Raw genomic sequence first — 21315 nt, forward strand, 5'->3', positions numbered from 1 at the left:
CAGAAGATGTGCGAGAAGAGCTTTACAGTAGTCTACAGGACCTAGTTGAAACACCAGAAGGCGGAGCTCTCTCTCTCTCTCTCTCTCTCAATGCAATTCAATATTGCTTTATTGGCATGAATGTAAATGATACAATATTGCCAAAGCTTAGTGTACACACATATATATATATATATATATATATATATATATATATATATATATATATATATATATATATATATATATATATATATATATAATAACAATGATAATAATTAAATGGACATTACAGTAATGGAACTGAATATTATAACATCTTAGAATATTAAACTGTAACGAATTATAATGTGTGAACATTTGATACCACAGTCTTTAACTTACATAAAACACACAAACACATTAAGGATCACTGTGGTGCACAATAAGGTCAGACCCATAGACAGTAAAAGAAATGGACAGAGCGACCCTGTTGGATTCAACGGAGACAAGGGAAGTCAATTAGAAGCACGCACTTCCTGGGGGTCGAGCGTACTGCGCAGACTCAAACTGAGCTTGATGACGTAAATGTCACGTGAGCAACCTGTCTGACAATTGTAAGTCTTCTAATAGCTTTGTCAAGAGAAATCTGAATCACCCACCAAATCTTGCAGACGTTGTTGAATAATTTCGTCCCGTTGCTTTTATGGACTCTCTATGGGCTTCTTCTCCCTTGACTGCATGCCTCCACGTCCCCCCCGATAGCCTCATAGACAGTAAAAGATTGCCTGCGAGCTTCTCCTCCTGTCCATACGGTAATTTCTCTACTGTGCGACAAGAGAGTCGCAGGTTATGACGCAATCGTTAGCCTATTTTTTACAAAAACTGCTTCTCTACTGCTGCTTCTACCGTAAGATACAAGGTAATGGGCCTTTTATACATTTTCGTGTTTCTTTAGAAATAATGAATGGACAAATGGAGTCTTTAAACGCCTCAGATGTAAAGTTATTCGCTGTCAAAATGACGCCAAAATGTATGGGAGTCAATGGAATGCTAACAGCAGGTGGGGGTCCGCTAGCCAATGGCGGCGCTCAGGGGTGCTTCAATAAAATATGAAACCCTGCCCCCTGGTCAGACCATAGACTGTATAAAAACATGAACGTAGTGTCCGTGATGTCACACATAGACTCCTCAAGAGCGGTTTTGAAGCTCAAAAGCTGTGTCCCAAAGCTGAGTGTGCACACTTCGAAGGCCACGGACTTCGAAGACCAGACCTCCGAAGTGCGTGAGATGCTCCGCCTTCACAGGATTTCCTAATCACGTCACCAGGTGTTTCCGATTAGCGCTCTGTCGCATAGCAACGGTGAGAGAAGAGCGCTGACGAGAGGACAGTCCTGCCAGGACAGGTGGAGACAGAACTGATCGTTTTTGTTTTTATGATTTACTCATAATGGAGGAGACTGTGATGAACCTCAGGCTTAGCCAAGACCGAGGCCAGGTAAGTTACACTGGTTTGCTGCGATCTTCGTCGGATTGCAACTTTAAATGCAGGTACTGGCTTGAGTTTACTTGAATAATGTAATGATACATACGAAAAACTACAAAATACACACATAGCAGTTCAAATGCTGACTGATATTGTACAAAGGTGCAATTTTATGTAGTTTATTGTCTTGACCATATGTAGACAGGTTTGCAACCCATATTTTTTTAGGCAGTTAAAACTGTATATAAAACTGTATTTAAAAAAAATAGAGCATAGTACAGCTTAATGTCCAGCAACTTTAAATTAATAACCTTGAACATATTTAGAAGTAAACTGAAACATACACAGAAGTGCAGCAGTATTATTAATGTAAAACCATCCTGACAAATTCTTTTTTTTCAAGACAATACTGCACATACCTTTACTTTTACTCTCAATACCTTAAGTATATTAGAGTATGCAAGATAATACTTTTACTTAAACGAGAGTTCAGCCAAAAATGAAAATTGTGTAATCATTTACTCACCCTTCAGTTGCTCCAGGTTTGTAATTTATATTTTTGGGTGAACTATCCCTTCAGCTAAAGTTTTAAATATGAGTAGTAGTTTTTCCCCAATATGGTAGTTACTAAAAGTAGTTTACTAAAGTATCTTAATATTTCTCGTACTAATTATGTTGTCATAGCTCTAAACAGTTTCTCTTTTCCTTATTTCCCTAAATCAGACCAGACCCCTGTGCAGGATAAAGCTGAATGTGGCAGCGCTGGACAGGTGTTTAATGGTTTTGTTCTGAGCAGGGAGACCCTGACTGTGCTGCTGGATCTACTGGGAAGTGAACTGCAACATGGATGGTGTGCCACGATCCAGACCCTGGTGTTTCTCTTGTTTGCCAGTGGTACATCATACAGATGGTCTCCAGAGTGTTTCACATGTCCCTCGTTCCACTGTCACCGTATTGTCCTCTGAGTCTCTGAGGAGGTGCTGGTCATTCACCAAGAGATTCAGCTCCTGAAGATCCCAGAACACATGGAGGCAAGGCCGGACTCAAAACTGATGCTGTTTTTCTGATGTTAAACCTAAGCTATGCTGTAAATGGTTGTAAAAAGTACTTTCTATTATGTATAGAACAATTTGTTTTAATGTGTAAAAAAAAGTATTTACTGGACAAACAAATTAACATATAAAAGAATGTTTTGTGAAAAAAATTATAAGCTACATTAAAAAAAAAATAGCAATGTACATAAGCACTTTTCTTTTATTTACACATGTAAATATGCAAAACAAAAATACAAAATGTACAGAAAGTACTCAGGCTTATTTACGAATAAATTACACACAAAAAATGAATAATACATACAATTTATGCATTTCATTTTTAACTTGCGTCACAAAAATAAACTACAGAAATTAGGTTGTTTCATTGACAATATGACATTTAAAAAATGTATTGGAAAAACTGTAGTGTACTCATTTTTTTCCCCCACTGTTTTCTCTTGGCTAATGAAGAATGTATTTGTTTGAGTTTGATGTCCTCCCTGTCCACTCGCTCCCTCACCTGTCTCAGGACACTTCACAAATAAACCATGCCTGTTAACAACAAAAACACATGCTAACTTTCTCCAGAATAGTATTAAAACAAAAGAAAATGGAAACACTTATGAAAAAAGACAGGTTTGCAATCTTAACATTACATGCACAAAAATACTGAAGTGCTTAAGTTTGGTTAAAACATTTGTAGACATCTCTTGCATGACACCACTTCAAAAACACAACAAAGGGAAAGACCATTGCCTTATATAGTGGTTGTCTTATTGTTTGTGGGCTTTATGTTAAAAAAAAAAAACGTCTCAGGTTACGAATGTAACCATGGTTCCCTGAGTAGGGAACGAGACACTGCGTCCTCTAGGGGTCGCTATGGGGAACACCTCGTCGTGACCCGTGTCTGAAGCATACAAATGAAAAAACACCAACGAGTTGGCCGGCGACAGCCTCTGACGTCACTACCGGTGCGACTATAAAACAGGCACTGGGAAAACACGTCATCCACTTCTTCGTCTGAAGCTTGCGTCCGAAGCATGGCAGGGAGCTAGAGGATGCAGTGCCTCGTTCCCTACTCAGGGAACCATGGTTACATTCGTAACCTGAGATGTTTTCTTTCAAGGGAACTTCGAACTGTGTCATCTAGGGGTCGCAATGGGGAACAGTATACCACGCCACAATGCTGAGGGGAGTGCAGGCCAGAATCATGGCGAACACTAAGTACCAACTCTACCGTTTAATTGGGAGTTGCCCCCGGGACGTTTAGACGGCTGTCTGTGACAATACCCCTTACGGCCAAAGGCCTAAGCTACATACCCAACTTAATTGTTAGGGCCTCGGCCCGGTGGTAGAGCTAAAGGCTTGGAATCAGGAAAGATTCCTTTAAAGGGATACGGCTAGGAACCTAGCATTTTATACTAAGTCTTGCCTGTCACACAGGGGCTACAGCTTGCTTCCACAAAAGCTTGCTGAAGGAGCTGTCTCAACAGATCTCCAGTAGCAACACCCTGTTTAGATAGGTATCTGAGGATACATGGGTGGAGTGGCGCCCAAGATGAACGGGGCTTTTACCAACTCAAGAAAGGGCATGAAGCAACCGCACGAAGCCCTCACCATATAGGATTTTAGAAAGAACGCAGAGTACTAGCGTGCGAACTTACCACAGTGTGGATTTCAGAAAGTGTGCAAAGACTTCACGTGCACACTTACCATATCATGGATTTTCAAATACTGTTCTAGGGAAGGGCTCTCGTGGCACTCTGATAGAGCAGCTCATAGATGGAATGGTGCATCTCAAAAAAGTATGTTTGAGAGTCATCAACTCGATCTGTGGAAATAATGCTGGAGCGCTCTGGGAAAAACAGTGAACTCAGTCTCATATGAGAGGAGAACTCCTGAATCCAGAGTAGCACGCTCATAGGCGACCCTTCTTGGAAAAGGGGAACGCTTCTAAACTACCACGAGAATCGCCCGAATAGCCCCTCATGTTGAGGGAAGCGATGCTTGAAGTGTATAAACGAATACACACTGGCTGAATGGAGCCCAAGGAACCAAGGTCTAATCATCTCAAGAAAGGGAACGAGGTGGAGCGCGTAACCCTTACCATACAGGATTTCAGAAAGTGCGCAGAGTCTTGCGTGCACACTTACCAATATGTGGATTTTTAGAAAGTGCGCAAAGTGTTTCACGTGCACACTGACCACCATGTGGTTTTCAGAAAGTACACAGAGCTTAGCGTGTGTACCTAAAGGTTCCTAAGCATCGCAGAGGCGCTGAACCGCACGGGAGAGGCAAGCTCAAATTTTATAAACCTCTAGCGAGGGGAGCATCACCTGAGGCAGCATATACAAGAAGACTTCTGTAACTGCCACCTTCACTTCCCGCTGGATGCGACAGCACCTAAGCGGCCAGGAGACCCCTCAGGGTGACCTGGCCGGACATCCATGAAATTCCCTGCAGTGCTGTGCCAGGCCTGATGATCAAGGAGGCTCCCGCAGAAACCTGTGATCTCAGCCGCCTAATACCGGAACATGAAGCCGGATGGCTGGTGCTGACGAGTGTTTAGTAAACACTGTAACTGAGCACTGCAAAGGAAACTCACAGAGTTTATTAGTAGACATAACCACCAGCAATTTACACATAAGTATATACAGAAAGGGTTATTTTTTTTTTTATACTCCCACCCTCCTGCGCTGGAGTCCCACTCAAGGGGCATCTCCTTTTAGTCCGGACCATCAGTAAGGTGGTTGCTTTGAACATAGAACCAGCCAAAAACATTATAGGTCCAGCATAGGAGACTGTTATGCGTTAGAGGTTTCCACCTAACCTCGATCAGGTGGAGAGCTGGTGGTTACAGGGGAATTAGGAAGGGGAGGATAAAAGCAGAAGTTAAAAATCCCTAAAGGGAACGAGTAGATACCTCAGTATCACTCTGACTCAGTCGAGAACGCTGCCTCGTCTGGATCACATCCCTTAGGTTCTGCTTACCCCCTTGTGACCCACAATTCCTCTTAACCCTGCCCACAGGTGGGGGAGGAGCGTGAGTCGCGACACTAGCCTTCTGTGCCCGTCTTTGATCCTCTGATTGAGACAGGCCAGGACCCCTATGTTGTTCGGGCTCAGACCTGGACCTTTGTGGAACGAAGGATCTGAAAGCAGCGGAGTGCGCCTTCGTCTCCCCGAACTTCTCGATCACCGTCTCAACGGAAATACCGTAAAGTTCGAAGGCGAAACCTGAGCATCCAGAAGAAAGCCTTTTCTTTCTTCCCGATGTCTGCCAGGTTCATCCACAGATGTCTCTCCGCCACCACCATGGCCGCCATAGTCCTGCGCTTGGCAGAGGCGGCCTGCTTGGTAGCCCGGAGAGAGGCCCTGTGGTGCGGCGCAGCTCGGCTACCTGATCAGGAAAAAGGCTTTCGCCTTTATCCAGGTCTCTTAGCAGATCAGTCTGATATGCTTGAAGCATTTATTTTGTAATAAAGCCACAGCCTGACCTGCTGCTGCGTATGCCCTGCCATTTAAGCAAGATGCATTGCTTGAAGGGGCTTAGATGGCAAGGAGGGAGATTAAGAGAGGATGTCTCCCCCGCAGAATGAAAGCTCTTTCTGCAGGGGGCATCTTCTCATAGCCGTTTTCGCGCATCGCCTCGATGTCGGCAAAACTCTTATGCTGAAACCGATGGATGCGAGAAGAAAACGGCCTCTTTCGTTTCCTTTCGATCTCAGTATGGAGATCAGGCAGAAATGGAAGGCTCACCTGAGCTGGAAGGGCTATGGTCGGAAAGATAACGCTCATCGAGGCGCGATCCATAAACTCCAACAGCTATATATACGCAGGGCAGGAGAATTGAGAAGGCTCAGCTTCAGCTTCTTCACCATCCTCAAATATCTCCTGCTTTTCCTTGGTAAAAACCCAGCAGAGCACTAACCTCAGTATCAGAAAGTGTTAAAGATATACACATCATCCTCCCGAGGCTCTCTCTCGTCCGACGCCATTATGAGCGTGAAAGGGAAAGTCCCTCTTTAAACCATTCAGACAGATCCACCTGAAATTCTCACGAGCTCATTCTCCTCCGTGCCTCAGCAGCGGCGGGTCCTGAACCGCGGGAAGCAGATGGCTGCCATTTTTTTTTTTTTTTTTTTTTTTTCTCGGAAAGGGAGACGAACGAGAGCGGAGCTTTTTCCTTGAAAAAACGCTCGCAATGCACGCAGATTGCCTCCTCAAAGACATCGCGTGCGTGCTCTTTACCCAAACAAATCACGTAAAGATCGTGTGTGTGTCATCGGGTGTCAAATAATGCCGACACGGATGCATACATTGTCTAAACGCTTGCTAGTAGTCGCCATGATAGACAGAGAAAGTGCGCTCTTACCGGTTCTTTCAGATGCACACTTCAAACAAAACAGTCAGTGAAGACGAAGAAGAGAATGACGTGTTTTCCCAGTGCCTGTTTTATAGTCGCACCGGTAGTGACGTCAGAGGCTGTCGCCGGCCAACTCGTTGGTGTTTTTTCATTTGTATGCTTCAGACACGGGTCACGACGAGGTGTTCCCCATAGCGAACCCTAGAGGACGCAGTTCGAAGTTCCCTTGAAAGGGAACCCTGGCTTTAAACACTTTCGCTAGTTATTTGAGTAAAAAACACTTTCTCTAGGTATTTGAGTAAATGAAAACACAATACTTACATTTCAATGGTTCATTGGCAGTCAGGACCAAGAGAACGGAAGTGAACCATTTGTTTATTAAAAATGTGTTAAAACTAAAGAATGAGATGCATTTGTGAATGAAATGTCACAAGCACAAAAAATAATGCATGTGAAAAACTACATTTACACCAATAACGAGCAAATTACACAATTTACAGGCTTGAGAGGGAAAGCTGGAAAAGTGATAAGTTATTTATTTATTAGTTTAATGCCACAATGTGTTATAAGGGGGAATGGTAATAGCCTAGATAAGAGTTTGATTCTATTAAAAAGGTTAAAGGGATTAGTCAGGTCAAAAAATCACACCTTGATTGTACATCGGATTGTCACATTTGTGAACAGAAGCACATTAATAATAATAATAATAATAATAATAATAATAATAATAATAATAATAATAATAATAATAATAATAATAATTAAATCTAAATTTAACTTGAATATTGCAGCTTATTTAGCCTACATTTAATCAAGCACATTTCCAGAAAGAAAATGAATCAAAATATAATAAAAACATTGAAACAGGCGTCTGTCAAATAATTGTTACTTTCAATACAGAAAACAAACACAGACAACAGACATACGAAGAAAAAAAGAGAAACGCAAAGTATGCATATATCTGATTATGAGACTACTACAACAACAACAACAACAATAATAATAAATATTAATAATAAAAAAGTAATGGGTTACAAGTTAGGCAGCTGTGGCCTACTGGTTAGAGATTTGGACTTGTAACAAGAAGGTCGCAGGTTCGAGTCTCGGTGCTGGCAGGAGTTGTAGGTGATTGTTTCTTCAGACTGAAGGAAGGCGTAAATGAGGGAAATGCTATTGTTAAATTTAGCAAGTTTGTAATTTACCAGATAGTAATTATGGATCGTTTTGATAGAGACTTCAAGACTCACACAAGCAGATAAAGAAATCTGAGATCTATTAATAATTAAACGAATGTCTTTGATTGACGTGCTATTGAGAAGACTTTGGTCAACAAATAAGTTTAAAGAACTTTTAAAATATATAATATTTTTATTGTTCCAAATAAAATAGCTATATAAAGAAAAAGAAAAAAAAAAAAAAAAAAAAAAAAAAAAATATATATATATATATATATATATATATATATATATATATATATATATATATATATATATATATATATATAAACTAGATAAAGTTAAAGGTATTTTAGAGATGTCAAATAAATAAAAATAAATACAATAATGAAATAAAAAAATATGTAAACCTCTGGCTGAATTAATCTGTAACATGATGTGGGATTGTTTAAAAATGTCTTTATCCGTTTAACTTTAAAGAATTATTAAGAGTGGAGAAGAGTTTTCTTCATCATGGAGCTGTCTAACGTCACCATGTGAACGTTCTATAATGTAACATTCCATAAATCACAAAGATATAGTTTTGGGTAACTTTTGATTCGTGTTGACTGTCTCTTCAGCAGAAACTAAATGTGTTTGTAAATATCTGCTTAGGTGTAAATGTTTTGAAAGTGCTGTACATATGGATATTGATGCCCCATCAACAGACATAAAGCGCGTCTATAGGCCTATATATCCATTAATTGCCCATCACTTCTGCATGCTGTTACGTTGAACAATCAATGTTTGCAAACTATTTGCACTTTTCTAGGAAAATGTCTTCATGTGCACATCATACAAGGGAGGCACACAAGCGTCTTTCAGTTTTCAGCTCGGTTGAGAATCTTAACAAATGCGCATTTACCAGTCATTTTACATCTTACAGTTTAAATTTAGCTTGTATACTGCCAGATATATAAATGCTGACATAATGTGAGATAATACACAAAGTATATTATTATTTCTGGATAGACTGCTCTGTAGCCCCTTCCATTTACACCCGTTCACACCTGGTGCTTTAATCCGTCTCTTCTGTCCACTTCTGTCCTGATTTCTTCTGAGGGGATGGTCTATAGCCTGTGTGGGCTTATTGTGCTCGTTCCATGTATATCCTAATGTTGTAAACTCACGCAATTCATATAGACCTGTAAGCCTTACGCTGGTGTTTTTTTGTTTTTGTTTTTTTAATAAAGTGCATGCATGAAACATTCTGTTACACATATCAGCCAAACTGCGCTGAGAGAAGAAAAAATAAAATACATTTAATAAACTATAAGATGTTAGCAATACTTCAGAACAAAATAAGATAAAAATCAAAATATATAATATAGTTAAATTTTAATACAAAATTATATTAAAAAAATGTATAGAATTAAACAAATTATAATGGCATTCGTTTTAAACAGCATATGTGTGAGCGAGAGAGACTCACGATCACGGATCGAAGATATTAATCACAGCCAGGGGAAAAAAAATCATATATTAGAATATATATTCTGTTATTTTTGTTCATAAAGATAGGAGTAAGTCATCATTTGATCATTTGAAACTCTAAAAATGCTGGGATATTTATCGACACAAGCTGCTGCTTTTTGCTCCTCTATTTCCGATTTGGTGCAGCCTACTTCTTCAGCGAAATAAAGGTTTGTATTCATTTTATTTCATTTATAAAGTCTTTACTGTGCTGTACATTATTATACACAACATAAAAGAACGAGATGTCAGTCAGCTGCATCGACAGCGCCTTTTGCCTTCCATAACATAAACTGATTTTATTTATTATAATACTGAATTTAGTTTATTTAGATTTTTATTATGTCCTCTAATCTCAGTCAGTAGGTCTACTTTTTGGGTGTTCTTGCTTAATATATATATATATATATATATATATATATATATATATATATATATATATATATATATATATATATATAGGCTATATATATATATATATATATATATATATATATATATATATATATAGATATATATATATAGTAGGTAGACAACCAAATGGGTAAGGGCCGCGGCGTTAACTGCAAGTCAGTCGCGTTAAAATCATTCGCGAAACTAGGTGGCGCAAAGGGACGGATTGCGAAATGAATGTAATTGTAAAATGAAAGGAACATTATAATATACATTATGACATCCTTAAATGACATTAAAAAATAGGATAGTCTTAGGCTACAGTCTACTCATCAAAAATTTAAAGAAAGACCATATATATGGATTAAAGGGTAAATGTTTTCATTTCGGTTCATTCTTGGTTAAAAAAATAATAATAATCTTCAGGTTCCATTTGCAGAGCGAAATGAGAACGGTGCAGCATTTACAAATAATTTTTATTCACTCTGTTATTATTCTTGATTTTTCAAACTGCTAACACTTTGCATTTTTGAATTATGCCTTTACTGTGTGACCAAAAAATTGTGAATTGTGACTTTGATCGTGCTGGAGCCTCACGCACACATATTCATTGGAAACAGCAGTCGTTCACCGAGCCATGCGGCGCGAGCAGCCAACTTTGGCATATGTTTGCTCATTATGATTTTTTTTTTTTTTTTCGTGATACTGAAACACGTGTGAAATCCAAAGCCTATTTTACCTAATGAATAATGGTGCGTTCAAGTCATCTCGTATCGATCGTATTCACGAGTTGAATGCACATGAACGCCACCACAATATCGTAAATACCAGTGGGGAGCTCGGGATTTTCTTTAAGCCCAGATCTGTACGAGTTGGGGGCGTGTCAGTGATTAACATGGCGGAATCAATGGATGCAACGTCTGTAGTTGACGGTACATTTTAATTGAATTTCAATGTATACTAGTCTATAAACTGTCATTTATCATGATCATCATTAATCTGGTTATAAGCAGCAAGTTAATGAATTACAACTAAAAATCCTAACATTTGTGCACCTTAAGACGAGAAATGGTTTGATTTGCAACATTGCACATGGCTTTAAAAAAAAAATTATCTCTACGTTTAGCATTTTTCTATAAGCAGAGTTATTAAACCTTGCTGTAATTTCTTGCTATTCATTAAAAGAAGGTACAGCGCCCTCTTGCTCCGACGAAACTGACTTGAACGCACCTCACGTCATCAGCACGACTTCCCTCCTCGTACGTACGAAATTCCCAGGAGGACTTGAGTTTAGCTTCAAATTGACAACATGTTTGGATTTGTCCCGAATGAGAGAGATAAGCCCAACCTTATGTATCGCTTTAAATTATTTTTAATTATTATTTTTGTTTTGTTTATAAGCCTATATTATTATATACTGCAATTTTATTTATCCATTAGAATTATATATTTGTAATTCTTGTTCTGTTCTGATAAATGTGTTAAATTTAAAGGATTTGTTGTAAAGTGAAGGGAACTAAAAAAATCCTGTTGCTACATTAGCCTATAGCATTATTAGGCATGCCGTTATTATTTCTGAATGTAATAAAATGCAACTCTCACAAATTTAATTTATTTTTTAGAGTGTTTAAAAAAATGCAGCAAACGAAAATAGGCGATTAATCGGTTAAAATGTGTTATTGTGGGTTAACAAATTTACATTTTATACTTAGGAACAGAGTATGGGCCTAATCTAAGCTATGTTGTTAACTATTTACAAGTTTCTTGTACCTATAATTTTATCCAGCTTTATTTTTCCATTGCATCTGAAAATGACTTTGTGCATGCGCATTCACTCCGCACGCTCAAGCTGCCTCCCGCGATGCTCAGCTGTGGACGATTTCAAAACGTTTGATATAAAGGTTGCTGTCAAATATGATATACAGGAATTGTTTATTAAAAACATGCAATCAAGGTATTCGGATACTACAAGTTTCATCATACACACTAAAAAATCCTGGGTTATTTTTTCTACCCAAATGCTGGGTTGAGCCATTTGGGTAAATTTTTTGGGTTATTTTTTCAGTCTTGGGTAGTTTTTGGGTAGTTCTATGTAACCCAACCGCTGGGTATTTTCTGGGTCGTTTTCACTAAGAGCTGAATCAATGCACCCCTTCCCCCACTCGGACGCATCAACCCAGCTCATTGGGTCAAATCAACTCAGCGCAGGTTCAGCGCAGCGCGGGCTGACTGAATTCGAGGTGGAGGTGGATGCCACACACACACACTGTAATATTTGGAGAAATAAGGTTCGTATCAATATATTTATACATTTAACATGTATTTTTTAACATATTTATACACATAACATAATACTGAGGGCTATAAAAAGGCAAAAATGTGCGACAACAGTCAAGTTTACATGGCATTAAATGCACCGCCAGCTTCGTTCGTTTTGGTCTGCTGGTTTGTAATGCCCGCTGGATAGTAAATACGTTTTCTACTGTTGTTTTTATGTTTTAAACACCCCTTTTGTCAAAGTCTTACGTTTCTTCTTAACTAACTGTTATATGACGTAATTTACTTCAAAGTCCATTAAGTCAATTAAGTTGAAGGTGTTTCAATGCCACGAGATTAATGTGATGTAAACACGCATTCCTTGCCTTTTTAGATTATTAAAATTAGATTTTTGTCCATTACAGCCTTTAAGCAAATCTCTGGTAATACATTTCAGAAAACCACCTTTTGTACACGTACGGTCAAAGCTGCCCATCCCCCATCCTACTGCATGCAGTGCTGAGTCAAAACAACCCAATTACTGGGTCATCTGTCGCGGTCATTTTGGATCGTTAGCAGGAGGAATTCTACGGTGCACTTTTCAAGCAGACTGACTTCAGCGTTTTTTATTCTGGTGAAATAAAGGTTTGTATTGGTCTTTGTATCATTTAATCGTTACCGATTGTTAAAATGTACCGTTCTGATTTTAAAATATCACTTATATGATGGAGCATAAAGCATCGTGCATTTGCGAGCATCAGAGATACAAGGTTTAACGTATTTTTTCTGTCTGATGTCAGTTTCGTTTTTTTTTTTTCACAATAAAAAAATACATTTCTAATCATTTATTTATTATTATTATTATTTGAAATCCAGGTAAGTGTCAATTAATCTTGGACTAAAATATATTGCTTTTTTTCCCTCAGACCTGCTCTCGACTGTCCGTGGTGGCAAACCCACAGCCTTTCGCTCGAGGTGACACTTTTATCTCATCTAATTTGAATTATTGCCATACATAGATAATAAAATTGCCATAAACCATTAAAAATCAGCTGTTACTATTATTAAAAAGATCCGGTACTGTGGCTATACCCTTTAGGGTGCTTTCACATCTCTAGTTCGGTTCATTTGGTCCGAACCAAGGGCAAACAATTATACATTGTAGCATTTTTCAGCTATTTTGGTTCCTTTTCACACCACACTGATTGCTTTGGTCCGAACCAGTTGAAACGAACCAAAATGCAGTCACATGACAACATCCACATCACTCATTGGTCATGACGTATTTCCTAAACTGCTTTTCGATTGGTCAGAATTTACGTGCGGGAAAATTCCAACATAAGAGGAAAAGCCAACAAACAACACGGAGACAACACAACTATGGAGAGACGACTGCGCGGGCTGGTTTTGTCCCTGGCCATAATCTATTACATTGTTTGTATACACCAGAATATGCAAACAATACATTTTTATAATGAAGTGCGGATGCGGCTTGAAAACAACGTTCTGATGCACTGCAAACGACGAGCGGGCATCGCTCGTAACTTCAAGCGGAGGCGTGCATTAATCCACGAGCTGCCATGCTAAAGTACAAACTGTCAACAAACACTTCCTCATCCCATAATACACAGCGCAGCTGACTACGGCAGCTGGTTTAGTCCAAAAAAATGATCAGTACTTTTTGCAGTTGGGTCTGTTCGAGGTCGGATCACGTTCTCACCACAAACGAACCGCTCCAGAGTTCGTTTGAAAGCGTACCAAGACCACCTCTTCAAACAGGTCTCGGTACGCTTGTTTGGTCCGCCTTTGGTGCGCACCCGAGTACGATTGCTGCTTTCACACCTGCCCAAACGAACCGCACCAAAGGGGGAAACGAACTCTGGTACGATTCAACCGAACTAAATGAGGCAGGTGTAAAAGCACCCTTAGTTAAGACCGACCAGTAGCGAACCATGACTCTTGAGGTTTGGCCCTCTCCCGCTAACTTACCCTCATTGCGGGAAAAACAAACTAAAGTTACTAGCCTAGCTTACAGGGTCCTCTTCTAAAACAATTCTATCTTTGAAATAAGATGCTACTCCAGGCTTAAGGCGGTCGCACACTGGACGACAAGTGCAGCGCTGCACCGCGCCGCACCTCATCTGTAAAATTTGCACAAATAGTTTTTTATGAGTGAATTGCACACCGGCGACTGTCCGCGGATCCCAGCTGCGACTTTGGGCGCTGTTAAAAATCCTGCCGCGCAGAGCGCCTCAGCGCCACTCACATAATTTTACATTACATTACATTACATTTGTCCCAAATTATTGTTAATGAACGTAATGACTTCATCCTAGATTGGAATATTATGTATTGTGCGTTTTTTCAGCAAAACGTTTCTCTTTTTGTGACTCTAAATTTCGTGCTTCATATAGAGAGCTAATAGATGGCAATCTCGCACCCTACGTCATAATTTCGATTTGTCGACTCATAAATACTAACTTCCCAGGAGGGCTTGAATGCACCATAAAAACCACTGGTCTAAGAACATTATTTGACAAATTATTAATTATTAGTCATAAATTATTATTTGACATAACGATTTATAAATTGTTAAAATATTGGTATCCGGAACGCTGCGATCTCGAAGACTACAGTGTACACCGTGAGTTTTTAAAAGCTTATTTTCATACGAATAAATAGTACTCATAAATGTCTGTTGAGACTTGAAACAAGTGGATGCTTGGACCCAGAAACAGCATTCCTGATGTCATGACAGCATTTGTCATCACCAGCTGTCACTAGGTAAACCTTCAGTAATTCACTAATATCAAAGTCACTTTCAGGCATATATATCTAAAGTCTTTGCTACTATGCCTTCAATGTTCACATGAAAATGGAAATTTTGTCATCAGTTACTCACCCTCTTGTATGTACACCATTTAATTGAATGATTTTAAAAAATGATTTTAAATCTGATTATGGGGTTTAAACTAAAGCAATTCAGTTTTTTGAAGATCAAATACCCGTAATTTAAATATTTCTTTGACTATGAGGGATAGTTTACCTCAAAATAAGTTTCAACTAACTAAAATGTATGTCACTCAAAATTGCTTGACTTTCTTTTGTGGGACACTGAATGGGAGAAATGATGGTTGAATAATGCATCAGAAATAAAACTGTCTGCTGTAAGTGAAGGTCTGTGGTTTTTGTGTTTTAGGTGGTCTGATTATGCATGGATGGATTGCTTTGTTCAGGAGAAGTTAACTGAATGGCAGCTTCCAGAACTTGTTAATAGTTTTGAAGGTAAGTTTCCCTGTTATTTCCTGTTATGTCCTATATGTCCTGTCCTTTCACCATCCAATAAAGCCATACAGGCCATACACTATTCTTAAATTATACCATACTCTGTCTGAATACTTAATTCTGATTAGCTGCAAATTGTGGCATAAATCTGTTTAATGCACAGGTAGTTCAATCTCAGTTTATTCACAGTTGTATATAAATAATGTTTCACTGAAACACGCATACGTCATTTGCACATAGAGATCTGAGATCACCCTGTACACACACATACAATCATTCAGTACAGAAAATTATCAGCACTGCCCCAGGACTTGTGTTAGTAAAATCACTATACTACTGTAAGTAAGTTGAAGTAATTAAATGCACAGCTTTTTTTTTTAAAGACAGTAATGCTGCACACAGATGCAAGTTATTTATAGATACAGGTATCTGTGCATTAAACAATTCGAATGCAATCTACTTTGCGTGGGTGTTTCTTTGCCTCCACATCCTGCAAAAAAAAAATTGGATTAGTTCACTTCCAGAATGAAAATTTCCCAATAGTTTAATATTCCAAATTTCTTAAATGATTTTTTTGTGTTTGTTTTTTAAGTAAAAAAGAAATTAAGTTTTTTGAGGAAAATATTCCAGGATTTTTCTACATACATACAGACTTCGGCACAACGGATTGCAGGTTCAAAATGCAGCTTCAAAGGGCACTACATGATCCCAGCAAAAAAATAAGAGTCTTATCTAGTGAAATGATCTGTCATTTTCTAAATAGATTAACATTTAAATATATTTTTAATATATTTAAAATATATTTTTTAATTTATTATCTTTTTAATAGCATTTGCGGTTAAAAAGTATATAAATTTAATATTTTTTTTAGAGCTGGGATCATGTAGAGCCCTTATGCTGTGTTCACACCAAACGCGAATAGAGCGTCAAATTCGCGTCTACCGCGTCTAGTTTGCCGCTTGAACATTTTGAGATCATTCGCTTTATTCTCGCATGAAATTCGCTTCATTCGCGCGTGAAATTAACTTCACAACAGATGCGAATTTGCGTCATGAGGGGGCTTCCAGCTGAGTTGAAGCAGCATTTTCAACCACCATTTTTATTCTGATAATTTTCAAAATATTACTGTTATCGTGTCATGAAATGTAGTTTTAAAAGTATTTCAGGCGAGAATGTAGTTGTTTTAAACTCAAATATGCTGTTTATTTATAAAGACAGCGTCTATTTAAAAATGTGTTTCGCCGATTTCGGAGATGAGCTCCACACAATCAGCAGGAGCTCAGTGATCATGTATCCGCCGAGAGCGGTCTCACCTCGGCTAGACCTTCTGACATTTGCCGCTGGCTCTGATGTCTCTTCAGTGTTTCAAGATAAAATATAATTCGTTTGGGGTAAATCTTATCTTTGGCCTTTATTCAATTAATCTAACTGATTGTTTATATATATATATATATATATATATATATATATATATATATATATATATATAGGTCCTTTTTATTCCTGTCTCTATAGAAATATGAACTTTTGTCATATAGCTCTGGTTGACTGCTCACTGACAATATCAGTCGTTCCTCCATATTGGTTAACAGGCTCCTGATTGGTTAACGCGGCGCGAATTGACGGCAAAGTGCAAATTTTTCAACTCGGGCGGCAGACGCGAATTCGCGTCAAACACATAAATGCACAAAAGCACCATTCGCGCGTAACGCGCGTAACGCGCCAGACGCTCAAGTTCGCGCGAATGAGGCGAATTCGCGTCTACCGCGCCGCGCTAAACGCCTCATTCGCGCCGCGAGACCTCCAGACGCGCGTAAACGCGTCTTTACATTGACTTAACATTGAAATCATTCGCGCCAGACACTCTATTCGCGTTTGGTGTGAACGCAGCATTAGAAGCTGCATTTAAACTGCAATTTGAACCTTCAGCCCGTTGGCCACCATTAAAGTCCACTATATGGAGAAAAATCCTGGAATGTTTTCCTCAAAAACATTAATTTCTTTTTGACTGAACATGAATTTTGAATAACATGTGGGTGAGTAAATTATCAGGATTTTTTTTATGCTGGAAGTGAACTAATTTACATTTATGCAAAAATGTTGTCATTTACTCTCACTTATGTTGTTCCAAACCACCATGACTTTCTTCTGTTGAACACAAAAGAAGATATTTTGAAGAATGAGGGTGACCCATTTCTGAAGGATCGTTGCAATGAAGACTGGATTTATGGCTGCTAAAAATATATGGCATTTATAGTACTTCAATACTTTACTGTATTTACATCTTACTGTATTTTTGATCAAATAAATTCAGCTTTGGTGAGAAGAAGAGACTTCTTAGATTTCTTAAACTTCTTAAATTTGTAATTTTGATCAAATAAATTCAGCTTTGGTGAGAAAAAGAGACTTCTTAGACTTCTTAAACTTCTTAAATTTGTAATTTGTCCTCCACAAAAACGACCGTGTCCCACTGATTCGCCTATAGCAGCTGATAGTAATGACCCAGGTGAGGAAGCGCCCACCAATTCGGGTCGCAGTACTAGCAGTGCTAGCAATACTGGAAACACGAAATGCAGAAAATACCAAAATAGTTACCAGAACGATGGTTTTATTTAATTTTCTCGTAGCAAAGAGTCCATGCCCCAGCCACAGTGCATTATCTGCGCCAAAGTCCTTGCTAACAAATGTCCAAACTAATAAGACATTTGCAGACAACTCATCCCCAATACCGTGACAAGCCCAGGGCATTTTTTGAGTGCAAGGCAAAAGAACAAACTCCCGGTTATTCACTCCTCTCTGCGAAGAGGTAGGCGCTGATTACCATACCCTGCTGATGCACACTGATGTGAGGTGGCTGTCCAGAGGGCGGGTGCTGATGCGCCTGTTCAGCCTGAGGGAGGAGTTGCGTGACTTTCTTGCGGACAAGAGACCAGACCTTGCAGAGTTTTTGGACGATGACAAATGGCTCGCTCAACTCAGCTACCTTTCAGACATATTCGGTGAAATGAACAAGCTCAACAGAGAAATGCAAGGTGCAAACATAAACACTGTGGTGCAGCATGTATGAGTAGAGGCTTTCAAAAGAAAACTACACATGTGGAAAACCTGTGTCTCCTTCGGAATCAGTGACATGTTTGAGCACACCCATGCATTTACTGCGGACAATTTTAAAATCATTCAACATCTAATAACAGTGCATCTATCAAAGGTCCTGGAGAAATTTGATAGTTATTTCCCAGCTCTAACTGAGGAGCTGATTTTCTGTGGGTCAGAAACCCCTTCACTGAGAACATTGAAGCAAAGCTTCCAGATACTCTGCAATCAAGGCTTCTGGAAGAGCTTATAGAAATATCCTCTGATGCCAGCCTGAAAGCCCATTTCAGTGAGGTTCCATTGGAATCATTCTGGTCTGAAATTGCAGAAGAGCACCCAGTCTGTCACACAGCTACAATGAAGGTGTTGATTCCCTTTAGCACCCCCTACCTCTGTGAAGCTGGGTTCTCAACCATGACAGCCCTTAAAACCAAATACAGGGCCAGACTGACCCTTGAGGATGATATGCGTCTTGCCCTGTCAAAGATCTCTCCACGCATTGACCAAATTATTATTCACTGCCAGCAGCAATCCTCACAATGATTGATAAAGCCTCACAAATAACATGCAAGTATTGAGGTGCCAGACTGCAGTCATTTTGTAATAGCCTACATTCATTCTTTTTTTTTTTTCTTACACACCAGTGTGAATACTGATATTTGTGTTATTGCATTTCAAATAAGGCCAATTTATAGGCTACTCCTGTAGGAGTAAGTTTTTACTTACGTTTTTAAATTACAAATGGCCTACTGATGTTTTTGTTATTGTATTTTCAATATTATATATAGACTATTATTTGTGCATTAACAAATCTGGTTATAGTAATAATCATACTGTTTGTTTGGAAACAACATTTTTTTTCATCCTTGCTGCAAGCTTACAAGAGCTATAATATCATTAAATGTGAAGGGGGGCCCAAAAATATTTTCTTGGGAAAAAGGGGGTATCAGACAAAAAAAAGGTTGGGAACCACTGTCATAGGTGACCAATTTTGATCTCAAAAAAGTGAGTTGTCACCTAAAGGTGAGGAGTTTACTTCTGTGTGGGTTGTTCAAACCCAAGCTCTAATCAGAAACATCCCATAAACATCCAGATATGAAGTACCTTTTTCCTCAGCTAAAGGTTTCATAAAATATGTGACCCTCCACCACAAAACCAGTCTTAAGTGCCAATTTTTCAAAATTATTAACATGAATCAATATTTATGGTAGGAAATTTACTGAATATTTTCATGGAACATGATCTTTACTTAATATCCTTAATAAAAGAAAAATCTATAATTTTGACCCAGTGTATTTTTGGGCATTGTTACAAATATACCCCAGCGACTAAAGACTGTGCTCCAGGGTCAGACATTATTTTCTATTTTCTAATGTTTAAAGATGAAGAATAAAGTAAATGTTTTAATGGTAAATTGGTCATGTAGAAGAGAGGCCTTAATTACCTTTGTGACCTACAGTAAGCTGTCATAATAAGTCAGAAGAGTAAATGTGTTTTAACGTGTTGGGTGCTTTTCTCAATCCAAGGAGAGAGCATTCCAGTGTGAAGACATGCAATTATATACTATTCAAGTTTCACATGCAAGACAATAATAATAATAATTTAACTTAATTAACCACTCCAAAGGATATACTATATTGAAGCGGCAGTGGCCTCCTCACAATGCTGTTTGTGGCCCGTCACACTGAACATGTATTCTGCATTTGGAATGAAATCTCACGTGAAAAACCCTGTGAAGTGTACTTCGCAGGACACTTATGGTTGAATGTATCCAAAGACTTTAAAAGGAGTGCACCTTTAATCTATATAAAAAAGGTCCCTTGAAGCAAGTGTGCAGGTTAAGTTTATGGACAGGTAAACAGACCTATTTACTAAATATACCACCCAACAACATCACAGGACTGAACAATAGGACCTACTATTTGTGTAAATGTGATCTTAAAGAATAAACAACAAGTACAGGTTTATTTTAGTGGAGCTAAAACTGACGTTGTAATATTACAACAGTGGGCCTTACAGGGTTCAAATACACAATGTAAAACAAAATAAACAATTTATGCATTACATATTATTACAAATGCCTGCGAAGGACGCCAAAGGCCTAGTAACTGATGTTGTTACACTTACAGAACGATCAAATCCTTGTTTAATATTGACCAAACATTTAATTCAAATATCCATTTTGATTTTTGGCCACTTTTTATTTATTTATTTATTTATTTATTTATTTATTTATTTATTTATTAATTTTTGTGATAGGAATGCTACAGCCTCTATAATTTCTTCAACAAAAATGTGGACATCACAACCCTTACAGAAATTAACCATTTTATTTTAGTAAAACTGCTTAATTTTCTTTTGATTTCTGAATACTTGAGACAATAAACTCAGACAACAGTATTAATTAAATCATAACCACAGGTAACTGTCTAGAGCTACAGTTAATTACAGTAATTGATAAATAATACAATTCAATTACAATTTATTTACGTTTACATTTTATTAAAGTTCTATTTTGAACTCTATAGCTTTTTTTCCATAATATTTGAGGGAGGGGTCACAACAATACAGTTCTCGGCATCAATTTGTCCAGCAGCGGCCCTGGGGCAGACACTTTTGGGACTTTCACATCATCATCATCATCATCATCATCGTCATGGCTGTCTATCGTCGCTCCAACAGTTGAGCCGCAGGAATGCGCACCAAAGTAAACGGAGAGCAATCAAACATCAAGTCAGTGGTTCTTCCGTAAATAAA

At 38.4% G+C, this 21315-nt stretch overlaps 1 long non-coding RNA gene across 1 annotated transcript; it reads left to right on the forward strand.

The window, feature by feature from the left end:
* Positions 1 to 12738: 12738 nt before the first annotated feature.
* LOC122145033 lies at positions 12739 to 15465 on the forward strand. The gene is made up of 3 exons (XR_006160039.1): positions 12739 to 12825; positions 13107 to 13155; positions 15380 to 15465. It is a non-coding gene; the product is annotated as an uncharacterized LOC122145033 (long non-coding RNA).
* The last annotated feature ends 5850 nt before the right edge of the window (positions 15466 to 21315 follow it).

The sequence above is a fragment of the Cyprinus carpio genome, unplaced genomic scaffold (assembly GCF_018340385.1).
Source record: "Cyprinus carpio isolate SPL01 unplaced genomic scaffold, ASM1834038v1 S000006825, whole genome shotgun sequence".
NCBI lineage: Eukaryota > Metazoa > Chordata > Actinopteri > Cypriniformes > Cyprinidae > Cyprinus > Cyprinus carpio.